The sequence below is a fragment of the Leptonychotes weddellii genome, chromosome 10 (genome assembly GCF_054177405.1).
Source record: "Leptonychotes weddellii isolate Sample4059 chromosome 10, ASM5417740v2, whole genome shotgun sequence".
NCBI lineage: Eukaryota > Metazoa > Chordata > Mammalia > Carnivora > Phocidae > Leptonychotes > Leptonychotes weddellii.
This window is the reverse complement of record NC_138378.1, coordinates 41,993,515-42,005,417: the sequence shown is the minus strand read 5'-3', so window position 1 is coordinate 42,005,417 and position 11,903 is coordinate 41,993,515.

The following is an 11,903-nucleotide window of genomic DNA, read 5'->3' as shown; positions in this document are numbered from 1 at the left end:
TTCATCCATTCACCTGCTGCTGGACGTGTAGGTTTTTCCAGTTTGGGGTTATTAGAAATAAAGCTTCTAGGGAACATTTGTATGGAAGTCTTTTTGTGGTGTTGTCTTTTCATTTCCCTTGAGTAAATATCTGGGCGAATTCTCTGTCTTGTGGTTAAGGGTACATTTCACTCTGAGAAATGCCAGACTGTGTTCCAAAGTGATTGCACCATTTTGCCCCTCCTGCTGGCCGCATGTGAGAGAGCTCGCTCTTCCACAGGCTCACCAGCACTTGGTGAGGAGTTAGAGCACGAAGACTTCCAGTGGCCGAGGTGTACCGGTCAGTCGCCTCTTGCCAGGATGGTGGTTAATTCAGAGCCTGCTGTTTGCTGTGGAGCAATTCTCAACCCTGGATGCACATGAGAGCCACTGGAAAGCTTTCAAAAATTCCCAAGTCCAGGCCTCACCTCAGATCAATTAAATTCAGAATTTCTGGGGCTGTCCCCAAACATGAGCATTTTTCAAAGCTGCCTAGCTGAGGTTGCAGAAAAGGTAGCACCCTCCTCCATTTGTTGGGGAGGGTGGGGCCTGGTGCCAGTAAATATGCTGCTCTCCTTTGAAAGACAAGAACTGGTCCCGAAGGACGAGGCTGCCTGGAGCATCAGTGCCCGACATTAAGACTTTGATTGCTGAGGCATCCGTTCCAGACATCCATCTCAAATGAACATCTTGGCAGGTGTAGGACACAGCTTCTGGCTACATAACTACATAAGGAACAGGCAGAACAGGCTGCCCCACCCATGAAGATTCTCTCTCAGACTAACCCCAGTGTGGCCTAGACACCTGACCACGTGAGTGATCCTGCTTCTCCCTTCCCCTGTTCCAGTTCCTGCTCTTAGGCCTTGAATTTGCTGATTCAGAGTAAGCCTGTGAAACTCTAGATACTCCACCCTGGACCCTAGTAAAGGCAGGGCCCCAGGTCTGCATGCGTGTTCCTCCCCTCTCTCCCCAAGACCTGGCTATGTGGCTTTTGGGTGTGCTGTGTACCCTTCTAGAACGTGTGAGTAATACATCTTTTTCCTCATGGTTCCCTGATGGTTTTGCTTGCAATCACAAGAACCGCAAGGGCTGGCCCAGCCTCCACATTGGCCCTGGTGGGGGTGGAGAGTGTCCGCGGGGCGTACGGGCAGTAAAGACAGCCCAGCACCTCAGGTGTTGCTAGCCGGAGCACAACACTGGCCCAGACAGGCAGGCCACCCAGCTGTCCCAGCTGCCTCCCTGGCCTTCTGCTTCTGCTTCAACCAATGGTGCTTATTCTGAGCTGCGGCAGGTGGGGGGGGGGGAGGCCAGAGAGGAGGTCCCTCTTCTCTCTGTTCCCAAGTGACACCCACAGAAAAGCACACACTTTCTGGGGCCTCTCCCCACCAGAAGCTCCTTCTGAGTCTCATTTGTGGGTTTAGCCTCACCTCCCTCCCTTCATGGCGTCCGCGACATGGTCAGAGCCAGTCCTGAGGCTGTACGACCACCCAAGCATTGCTGACCCCCAGCTCACGCTTCCTGCTCAGATCCCTGAGTTTCAGCCTCAATGACCCATGCCTCCTCTTGGGTAGTATAGTATCTCAAATCAGCATAGTCAAAACCCAGTGCTTGACTCCCCCCTCCCCACACACCTTCTCCTTCTTCATCTCTCTAAAGGGCAAGTCCAGTCTCCTGGTTATTCTGTCAGAACTTCTATGGAGGCAGAATAATGGCCCCCAAGGATGCCCAAGTCCTACTTGATGGCCCCTGGGAACATGTTACCTCACATGGCAAAAGGGGCCTTGCAGGTGTGAGGAAGGTGAGGGTCTTGATTATCTCAGATTATCCAGGCAGGCCTGATGTGATCGCAAGCTCCTGATGGGAGGGAAACAGGAGGCTTGGAGTTGGAGAAGCAGATGTGATGAGGAGAAGCAGAGGTTGGAGCATCACAGCACAAGCCAGGGATGCAGGGGCGTCTGGAAGCTGGAAAAGGCAGGGAGCAGATTCCCCACTAGAGTGTCCAAAAGGAACACAGCCCTGCTGACACCTTGACTGCAGCCCCGCTGAGCTGAGGCAGACGTCTGAGTTACAGAGCTGTAAGGGAGTACATGTATTTCTTGAAGCCACCAGTTTGTGGTCATGAATTTGTTAATGCAGCAGCAGGAGACTTGTCTCCTCTCTGTGCCTCACACCTGTGCCGGAACCATCAGCAAAGCCCGTCAGTTCTGCATCCAAAATATTTCCAGAATCTGACCACTCCCAATCCCTGCCCTCACCTCCTCACCTGCACAGGTGCAGTAGCCTCCTGGTAAAGACAGCTAGTGGCTCCCCAATCCTTATGTTCCTTTTTCTCTTTAGGAATAGAACTGATTTTTTGAATCATGAAAAGCACATGGTGGCTCTGAATGGAGACCTGCCATCCTCAGTCTTCCCTGGAGACTTGTGGCCAATAGGAAATACACAGAACTGTCATATACAACTCCCAGGAAATAAGTTTAAGTGGGTAGAACAGGTCCTTCCTTACCTTTTCCTCTTTCTTGCTGGTTGGAATATACATGTGCTGGCTGGAGCTGAAGCACCACTGGGGACTATGAGGCAGCAATTTAAGCTGTTAGGGAAGCAAGCTGGAAGGACATTTGGAGATATAATATCAACCTTGATTTGCTTACCTCTTGATTTGGTTTTATGGTAGAGAAATGTCTGTCATTGAAGTCTGTTATTTGGGGATTTTGTGTTGATCCCAATGAACACACATTGCCCATATAGTCTTTCTGTTTCTGCCCTCACCCCAAGCCCTTCGCTGTTCTCTGCCCCAAATCCTCCAATGGCTTTCCTTGCTGACCCAAAACCAAAATGTACCAATGCCAACAAAGTCCCTGCATGATATAGGATATGTGCCCCCCTTTATCCCACCTACCTCATCTCCTACTCACACTTTCATGCATCTGAACCTGCTGTAGCCACAGTGCCCTCTTTGTTTTTCTAGAGCACTCCATGTTTGCTCCTGCCTCAGGGCCTTTGCAGTTGCTGCTTACTCAGGTGGAATGCCTTTCCACAGACACCAACAGGGCTGGCTTTCTCTCTTCATCCTGGTCTCTGTCCAAGTGTCAGCTCACCGGAGAGGAACAGCTCGTGCCTCCCGACCCCCCTTCGTCTGGTGCCTTGTGTTTCTCCATGACTGCAGCTGAAACTGCATATTCTTTGCCTTGTGCATGATCTCCCTTCCTCTCCACAGATGGAAAGCTCTTTGAGGGCTGGGCTTGTCTCTGCTTTGTCGACAGCTGTATCCTCATTGCTAAGAACAGAGCTGACAGACAACAGGTGCTCAGGAAATATTTGTTGAAAGCATGAATGAACAAATAAGCTGTTCCTAACTAAGGGGCCCCAGTGTTTTCCATTGGGTAAGAGATAAAGACTTGATACAGTAAAACCTTGGTTTCAGGGAAACTGGATGCAAAAACATCTTGAAGAACAGGATGCTTGGAGCAGATCACTGTAGAGTTTGGGATCTTGTTTTCTGCTTGCCAGTGGAGGTCGGGTGGTGGAGCATTTTAGGGCCAATTCTTATTGAAAAAGGATCTTGCAGAGCAGAGGATAGATAAGTCATGGTTTTTGTCCCAGAGAAATGTTTAGTTCTTCTAGGTTGTCACTCTAAACCAGTGGTTCTCAAAGGGATTGATGTTACTCCTGAGAGGACATTTGTCAGTGTCTGAGACATGGTCTCTTGTCACAGCTGTGGGTGGGATGCTACTGGCATCTAGTGTATGGTGTCAAGGATGCTGCTAAACATCCTAAATGCACACAGCCTGCACAATAGTCAGCCAGCATCCAATGTCAGCAGTGCTGAGGTGGAAAGATCCTGGCTTAAACATATCTTGTGCAATAGCATCAACATCATGTTGTACTGTGCTGGTGTTGCGTACAGAATTTTCCAAGACTCTTCCAGTTTAGGAGAAGTAAAAGGAGGACTGTGTTTTGCTTTCAGCATGGTCAATCCTTAGCGATTTACAAGTGTTTCCATCAGTAGATCAATAAAATCTGAGCAGTCAATGTGTTCCTGCACGCTGATTAGTTACATTCTATTTCTTTCTCTCCTACCTCTGCTCCCCTGTGCACCCCACTCCCTGCCCTTGTCACTGGACTTTCGCAGAATTACTGTAGTTTGAAACTCTTCTGATAATGAGTGAATGAGTGAATAAATGAATGCATGAAGTACATGCAGGAAAGAAGACAGCATGGAACACAGTGTGACTGTCCTTTGCCAAGGGAACTTCGCAGGGTGGGGTGGGAGGATCAGCAGTGAGTCTTTAGTAGACAACCCTGGGCTGCTGGTGAATGAAGGGGGCAGCTGGGGGATGCATAGCATCTGCCCCAATTTGGTTTATTTAATTGGTTCTCCATTCTCAAATTTTATGGGGAAAATCCAAATGTGAATCATTTCTAGTTTCTAGGTAATCTCAGATATCAGCTTCTGTTGTTGGACTTCATCTTAAAAGATGAATAACCAAAAGATGATGGTTCAAAAATTGTGGCCATTTTGATTCTGATGAATGAGCTCTTACATCCTGTGAAACTCAGGATATATCAAGCAGGGCCTGGCAGGGCTGGAACAGGGAAAGGAGGAAGACTGGGACCTCTGTAGCGTAGCCTGATTCAGAATGGGGTTCCTCTAAAGGATCACCACCTTCAGCACCCTGTGAGTGACCTGATCGGCCATAATTTGATTTTCCATGTACTGTCTAGGTAGCCAACACTGGGCTTTATGACAGCATACTTCATTCTCTCTGTCTTTTCCCTCTCTGGCTTCCCGAGTGTACTGCACCCCATAGCACGTTAGAGATCAGAATGTCTGGAATTAGCAGAGGAGAATAGGTCTGTGTGGTTAACTTGGCATAAACTTAGTGGAAACCAGAATCCCTCTCTTGCTTGGCCCCACCCTTTGCACAGCTCTCTGTGTGGGCCCTGCAGGCAGAGAGCAAGGCCGCTTGCTGCCCTGGGGCCCATTTAGGATAGCAGCCCCTCACCTTGGGGATTAAGTGTCAGGGTCAGGGCCAGAGATGGATGAAAAAGCAGAGTCAGACAGGGCTCTGTGCCTGCAAGATCTGGAGGCAGCAACCACACAGGGAAGATTATTTTGATTTTATCCTCTCCTTATTGTTAGCTTAAAAGTTGTTTGTTTTGAGGAATAGGGCAAACAAAAAAAAGGAAGAAAGAAAGAAAAAGGAGGGGAGGAAAGGGGAGGGGAGGAAGGAAGGAAGGAAGGAGAAGGAAGGAAGGAAAGAAGGAAGGAAAGAAGGAAGGAAGGAAGGAAGGAAGGGGAGGGAAGGGGAGGGGAAGGGAGGGGAGAGAAGGAGGAAGGAAGGAAGCAAGTCTGAGAACAGAACTAGGTTTTCAAGTCCTTGCTTGGAAATGGGATTCACCCACTTTTCAAAAGGCCCTAAAGCAAAACTGCACATCTGTCATTCTGCCTCTGTGGGAAAGATATCTCTGGAAAGGCCCCCACTATTTCCCTACAACACTTCTGTTTGGGTCCTAAGCCCAGGGTGAAAGCCCTCTCCTGTAGGTCCCAGCGGAAGCCCCGTGAAAACCACAAAAAGGAATCTCACTGGTGCCCAAACAAGGGGAACCTCTCACGAAGGGCTGGTTCTACAAACTGCTTGTATTTGAATTGATCCCACCTCAGTCCCCTCCTTCCCTCTCTCCCTTCTTCCCTCCCTCCCTCCCATCCTTCCTTCCTTCCTTCCTTCCTTCCTTCCTTCCTTCCTTCCTTCCTTCCTTCCTTCCTTCCATTGTTAATCATTTGCTGAGCACTTTGAGGGGAGTGAGTGCAAGAAAGCCGGGGGCAAATACACAAACATGTACCACCTCAGTTGCCCTATCTGTGAGTCACAGGGCCCTTTGGCCCTGACATTGCCCATGAGACTCTTCACCACCAGTGGATGCCCATCCGAGCGCTTGGGGCAGGGTCAGCTTCCTGGCATGCCACCTGACCAGCCACACAGGGTCCTGCTCAGACAGGCCCCGCCCTGAGGTCAAGGCTTTCCAGTGGCTGTCCTAGAATTCTTAATAATTTTGAGCAAGGAGTCCTGCATTATCAGTCTGCACTTGACCCAGGAGATGATGTTACCAGGTCGGCCTGGGGCTTTAGTTTTTCAACCGGGGAGGAGGGAGGAATTTGATTGGGTAAGGTAGCCTGTAGAGAAGAGGGCGGGACATCCGAGCTCAGCTTCGTGGACCTGTCTGAGCAAGGCCAAAAGCCAGGGATGCCCCACAGAAGAAGAACCCCATTTGGAATGTGAGTAAAGGCCAAGGTGCTTTGGGGACCAGGAGACCACACGTGTGATAGGGTTGGCGAGAAGGCCTCCTCATCTTATTAGAGCCCAGCCCTGCTCCAGCATGCAGATAGTGTGGGACGCCAGGAGTGAGTTGTGCTGTGCCTGTGTGCAGATCTTTCCAGAGGGGCAGGTGGTTGTGAACGGCAAGAGATGACAGGGAACAGCCACGGAGGGGACCAGGGATGTGGGGGACGGCTGCTGTATGCCACTGCAGCTAATAGCTGGCTTTGTGGGACCACGTTAGGCCGCCTGCTGCCTCTGGGGGTATTGGGGGCGGGTATTGGAACCATTTTATTGGCACACGGGTACATTTGTACCCTGAGGGTTTTGAAGCCCAGAGGCATTTGGGGGACACGTTAAATGGAAGTCGGGAGACCTCTGGCTCAGGATTGCTATGTGACTTAGGAGCCTCAGTGTTAAATTTGTCAGAACATGAGCTGGGCTTCACGGGAAACAGTAGTAGCCACACGGCTGTTTGGCAAATCAGACCTGATTCTGTAAAGCTGAAATCAGAGCCTGGGAGAGCCTGGATTCTTTGTCGCTAAACTGAACATAAGAGGAGATGGGCCTTCAAAGTCATCCGGAAGGACTGCTCCCTTCTCTGGAAGGAATGGAGGTCCAGAGCTGTTATGTGTCATTCCTGGGGTCCTAGACAAAAATTCCCATCTCCTGACCCCCAAAGGGTGCTCCTCCCACGAGACCAGACTAGGCCATCCCCAGGTCCTTTCAGGTCTGTGTGTCTGGTTTTCTCTTGGTTACCAAAGTGTAGTCCAAGAGAGCCAGCTGGGCAGCACTGAAGGAGGCTGAAGGTGGGGGAGGGCCAGCTGGGTCTCCCTGGCCTCTTTACACTGACCATTCTTATTTATGCTCAGGGCTCAGTTCAGGTGTCTTTAAACTGGGAAGGCTTCCTGGAGCCTGTTGGCACACCAGGTGATCCCAGAGTAGCACTTAAGATAGCGGCTCTCAAACTCCCCATCCATTGTGTGGGCTCTGATCTCACACGCAATTTCCTTGTTTGCCTAAATTAGTCAGATTCAGGTTCTGTTGCTTGCAAGCCAGACCCTGCCTGGTCCGGGAAAAGATAGGGATGGGTGGGTGAGGGTTGGATGTGTCGGGGTTCAGGGGGACACAGAGGAATGTACTTGGCCAGCTTGGGGTCTGTGGCTGTTCAGCATGGACATCTTGCCAGGTAACTGTGGATGTAAACCTTGTGACTCACCAGGGTGCTGTTGAATCTAGTGAGCTTGCTGGGGTGGGACGGTGATGGGGAGGGGTTCTGCTTCTCACCTGTCCCACCTCCTTGCAGCTGAGCTCGCGTTGTTGGTAAGGGTGTGCTTGTGCTGGTAAGACCTCTGGCTCTTTTGCAAGTTTGCTCGAGTCTTAAACAATTTCCCCATTGGACTGAGCCTGGAAATGGAGCAAAAAATGCTCAGTTCCAGAGAACAATCCTGCAGAGGCAGGAGTTTTTGGTTCACCAAGAACAGAGTGTTCGTTTGCGTCAGCAAGGGTCTGCAGGAGCCTTGGGCGACCCCTTCTCTCTTTGAAAAGCAATTAATAATAGCAATGACCTTCACCCCAAAGTGAGTCCAGGAAAACATGCTTTCTCATAGATGTGTCCGCTAAATGAGCAGCTGACGCGTGCCGGCTGGGTCCTATCTGCTGGATGAATGCTTGTGTGCAATCGCCCTTCTTAGTGGGACAGTGGCTCAGACTCGGGTTCCAGGGACACGGTCCCGCTGGTCCTTTTCTCAGGAGTTTGAAGGAACCACCTTAATAAGCCAGGGAGACATGTGGCGAATGTGCATGCCTGACATAGGGGCCAGGTTTCCCTCCCAGGGACAGCAGCCTGTCTCCTTGGGCATCAGGGGCATCTCTTGGGGATATCTGCCTTCCTGTCAAACTTCAGCAGAATCTCACGTGTTGTACAATCAGATTTGTTTATGCTCTGTTTGACACTTTGATGGATGGTTATACTAAAGACCCCCAGTGAATCTCAGCAAATAACCTTTTTTGTGTCCACACCCCTTTGTGATGTGATGTTGTAGTTCTTCCTATCAGGCATGGAAGCCTATTTCTCCACCCCTTCAATCTGGGCTGGTCCTGTGAATTGTGTTGACCAACAGAATATGGAGGAAGTAACACTGGGCCAGTTCTGGAGCCTTAAGTGCCCTGGAGCTCTCACTGACCCTTTCTTGGAGCTCTGAGCCTTCCATGGTTGGTGAAGTCTGGTCCGGCCTGCCGGAGGATGACAGGCCATGTCAAGGAGGACTGAGGCACCCCAGCCAACAGCCATCACTGACTGCCAACCAGATGGGCAAGCGAGGGCCCTGTGTAGGCTGGAGTCACAGCAGTGAGCACTGATGAGTGTAGGAGGAATGCCCAGGCAACCCATAAAATGGTGGGAAATCATAAATCATGGCTATTTTAAGCCACAAATTACTGGGTTGGTTTGTTACACAGCAGTAGAAAACTGAAACATATACACACTTGACTTATCTTTTTGGAAAGTGGTTGGAAGGGTACTATGTGGCTGTTTTTGTACTTTGAAAGCAGCACTGACTGCTCTATATTGAGCAAAGGTAAATAAGCACCCATCTAAATTTCTTTGGAATTACTCAATTCAAGAAATTCACTCTCTGTATCAAAATTTGGTATGTATATCTAGATCTATCTATGTATCTATCTATCTATCTATCTTGATATATGTGTTTGGTATTTATATATAATATAGACTTGTAAGCTTTGTTTTCTCATTTTTTTTTTGTTTTTTAAACTCGTAAGCTTTGGACCAAAAATTCAATATCTTTTGCATGTTCTTTCTGAGTCAAGGATTATTTATTTATTTATTTATTTATTTATTTATTTATTTATTTATACTTTTTCCCCTCCTGGAGACATGGCCCTGAATCTGCCAGAATCAATTTTTAAAGTGTCTTCATACCAAGTATTTAGGGGTAACTTACCATGACGTCTGGGGTTTGCTTTATGTATTTAGCAACTCTTACAAAACTTCATTTCATGGTCCAAAGTTATTGCAATTATTACAATTATTTTTTAAGAGTTCCTGACATCTGCTGAATATGATGGTGACAAAAGATTTCAGTATTACTGTTTTTTTGTCCACACTCCCCAGATTGCCCTCTCCATCATCTGGAAGTGTGCTCCCTGTGAAGATGGCCTAGACGAGAGTTCAAGAAGAAAGGCAAGACAAAGCTGGGGAAGCAACTCAACTGAGAACCATTTTTGAAGTTCCTGTTAAACTCTACATGAAGGCGGTGTGACCTGGTGGCACCTGGGGGAGATGAAAGTCATCTTCTCCATCTTTGTAACCTCAACACCTGGCCCAGCTGGGAGTCTCCTCAACAGATGTTTGTGGTGGTGTGTGGATAGTGGTGAAGGGAAGAGCTTCCCAGATCTTTGGAAAGATGGACCATAACAACAAAGTAAAACCACATCTGCGTTGAATGTTCTAAAAAGAGGTGAGATAGTCTCTGGCCTCCAAACTCCTACAAAAAGTGAAGTTCCTAGTGCTGTTTCTAGCACTAACCATTCCCTTGCCTGGCCTCCTGTGGGAAGAATTCTTCATTGAATAACATTAGATGCCAATTTTTGAGCCAAGAGGCCAAGCTGGTCTATTTAACCCCAATATCCATGAAAACCTGACATCCCGAAACTCTGTCCAGAATGGAGCTCCCCACATTTGTCCATCCTCTCTGGAGCTCTCCTCATCTGTCTGGCTGCCCCCTCACCAACTCCTCAAATCACCCTGCTGGCCATGCCCTGGGGACACCTCTACCATTGCCAGATCCTGACATTTGGGGATGGTTTGCTCATTTCTCTGGCTTCTCCGATTACAGGCAAATTCTTGGAGGGCAGGGATGTGTCTTGGTCATTTCTGTTTCCTGGGCTGTAGCTTAGTGCTTGACCCTGGATGGACATTTGTGTGTGTATCTAGAACAAATGAACAAGGTGATCTTTGAGAGAATAATTCAGTCACTTGTCTCTGATACAATGTGGAGCTCTGAAATAGCCTGTTTGTCATGATTTCTATTTCTAAAAATTAAGGACAGATAAGACTATTATTCCTTTTGCCAAGGATCATTTTGGGAACCTGACAATGTTGTGGAGAGAATTTTCTGATTTCTCTTTTCCTATTTGCCTTTGTAACTCCAGAGACAAACACAAAGGCCAACACTTAATCTCCCTTTATCAGTCAAAGCAATGAAACAATAGTAATTAATTCAGTAACACCCTTGGCCATCATGACAGCAGGTGGCTGAAGGTACCTGGCCCGCATTGGGGGAGACAGACCTTCGGTTTTCTCCTTGTCTTGTTATCAGTCCTAGCGGTGAGGAACCTCACTCTTAGCCTCACTGTGGATAGCTGATGAGCAACCAGCAGCAGTCCCAGGGGACTTGCTCTGCCAGCTTTTTCTCAGAAAGTCTAGGAGTGTACAAGTCAGAGCAATGTCTCCCTCCTTGAATCCATGCAGAAAAAAGTGGCTCTTTTCTTGTAATTAGCAAGTTCTGCATTTTTTCTTATTTTTCCATGTCCTGCAGAGGGTACATACGAGAAAACGTAAACATATGACAGCACTTTGCTTCATTTCTTGCCTTCTAGGGTTATGGATTACCAATGAAAACCTGTAGTGTCCTTGGTATTGCCCCATAATGCATCCTCACTCATTCATTCATTCAACCAACAGATATTAACTGTTGACTTAATGCCATTAGAGATGCAGCATTCAGTGATGGTCATGGTCCTGCCCTTGAGTGATGAAAACAGACAGACACATACACACACACGGACTGTGACAAAGAAGGTTGGGACATTCTTGTGTGTTATGAAGGAAGCAAACGGAATGAGATAGAACCTAATCCTGTTTGACCCACTTGAAAATAAATGAGCCATGGGGCACCTGGGTGGCTCAGTCGGTTAGGCGTCTGCCTTCGGCTCAGGTCATGATCCCAGGGTTCTGGGATCAAGCCCCGCATTGGGCTCCCTGCTCAGTGGAAAGCCTGCTTCTCCCTCTCCCTCTGCTGTTCCTCCTGCTTGTGCTCTCTCTCTCTGTCAAATAAATAAAATATTAAAAAAAAATAAATGAGCCATAAAGAATAAGTGACAAGAGTAAGAAGGTGAAGACTGGCTTTAGATAGAATTGTCAAGAGAAGGCCTCTTTAGAGTGGACATTTAAGCCAGGTTATTTACTTTTTTAAAAAAGATTTTATTTATTTGTTTGACAGAGAGAGAGAGAGGGAACACAAGCAGGCAGAGGGAGAGGGAGAAGCAGACTCCCTGCTGAACAGGGAGCCTGATGTGGGGCTCGATCCCAGGACCCTGGGATCATGACTTGAGCTGAAGGCAGATGCTTAACTGACTGAGCCACCAGGTGCCCCTAAGCCAGGTCTTAAAGATGAGGAAGGAAAGATCATTTTAGGCAAAGGGAACAGTTAATGCAAAGGCCCTGAGGTAGACAAGATTTTGGAATGTTGAAGGAGTGGATGGATGAGACTCATGGCTGGTGCACAATGTTGGTAGGGAAACAGGATGAGGCTGGAGGGGTTTACAGAG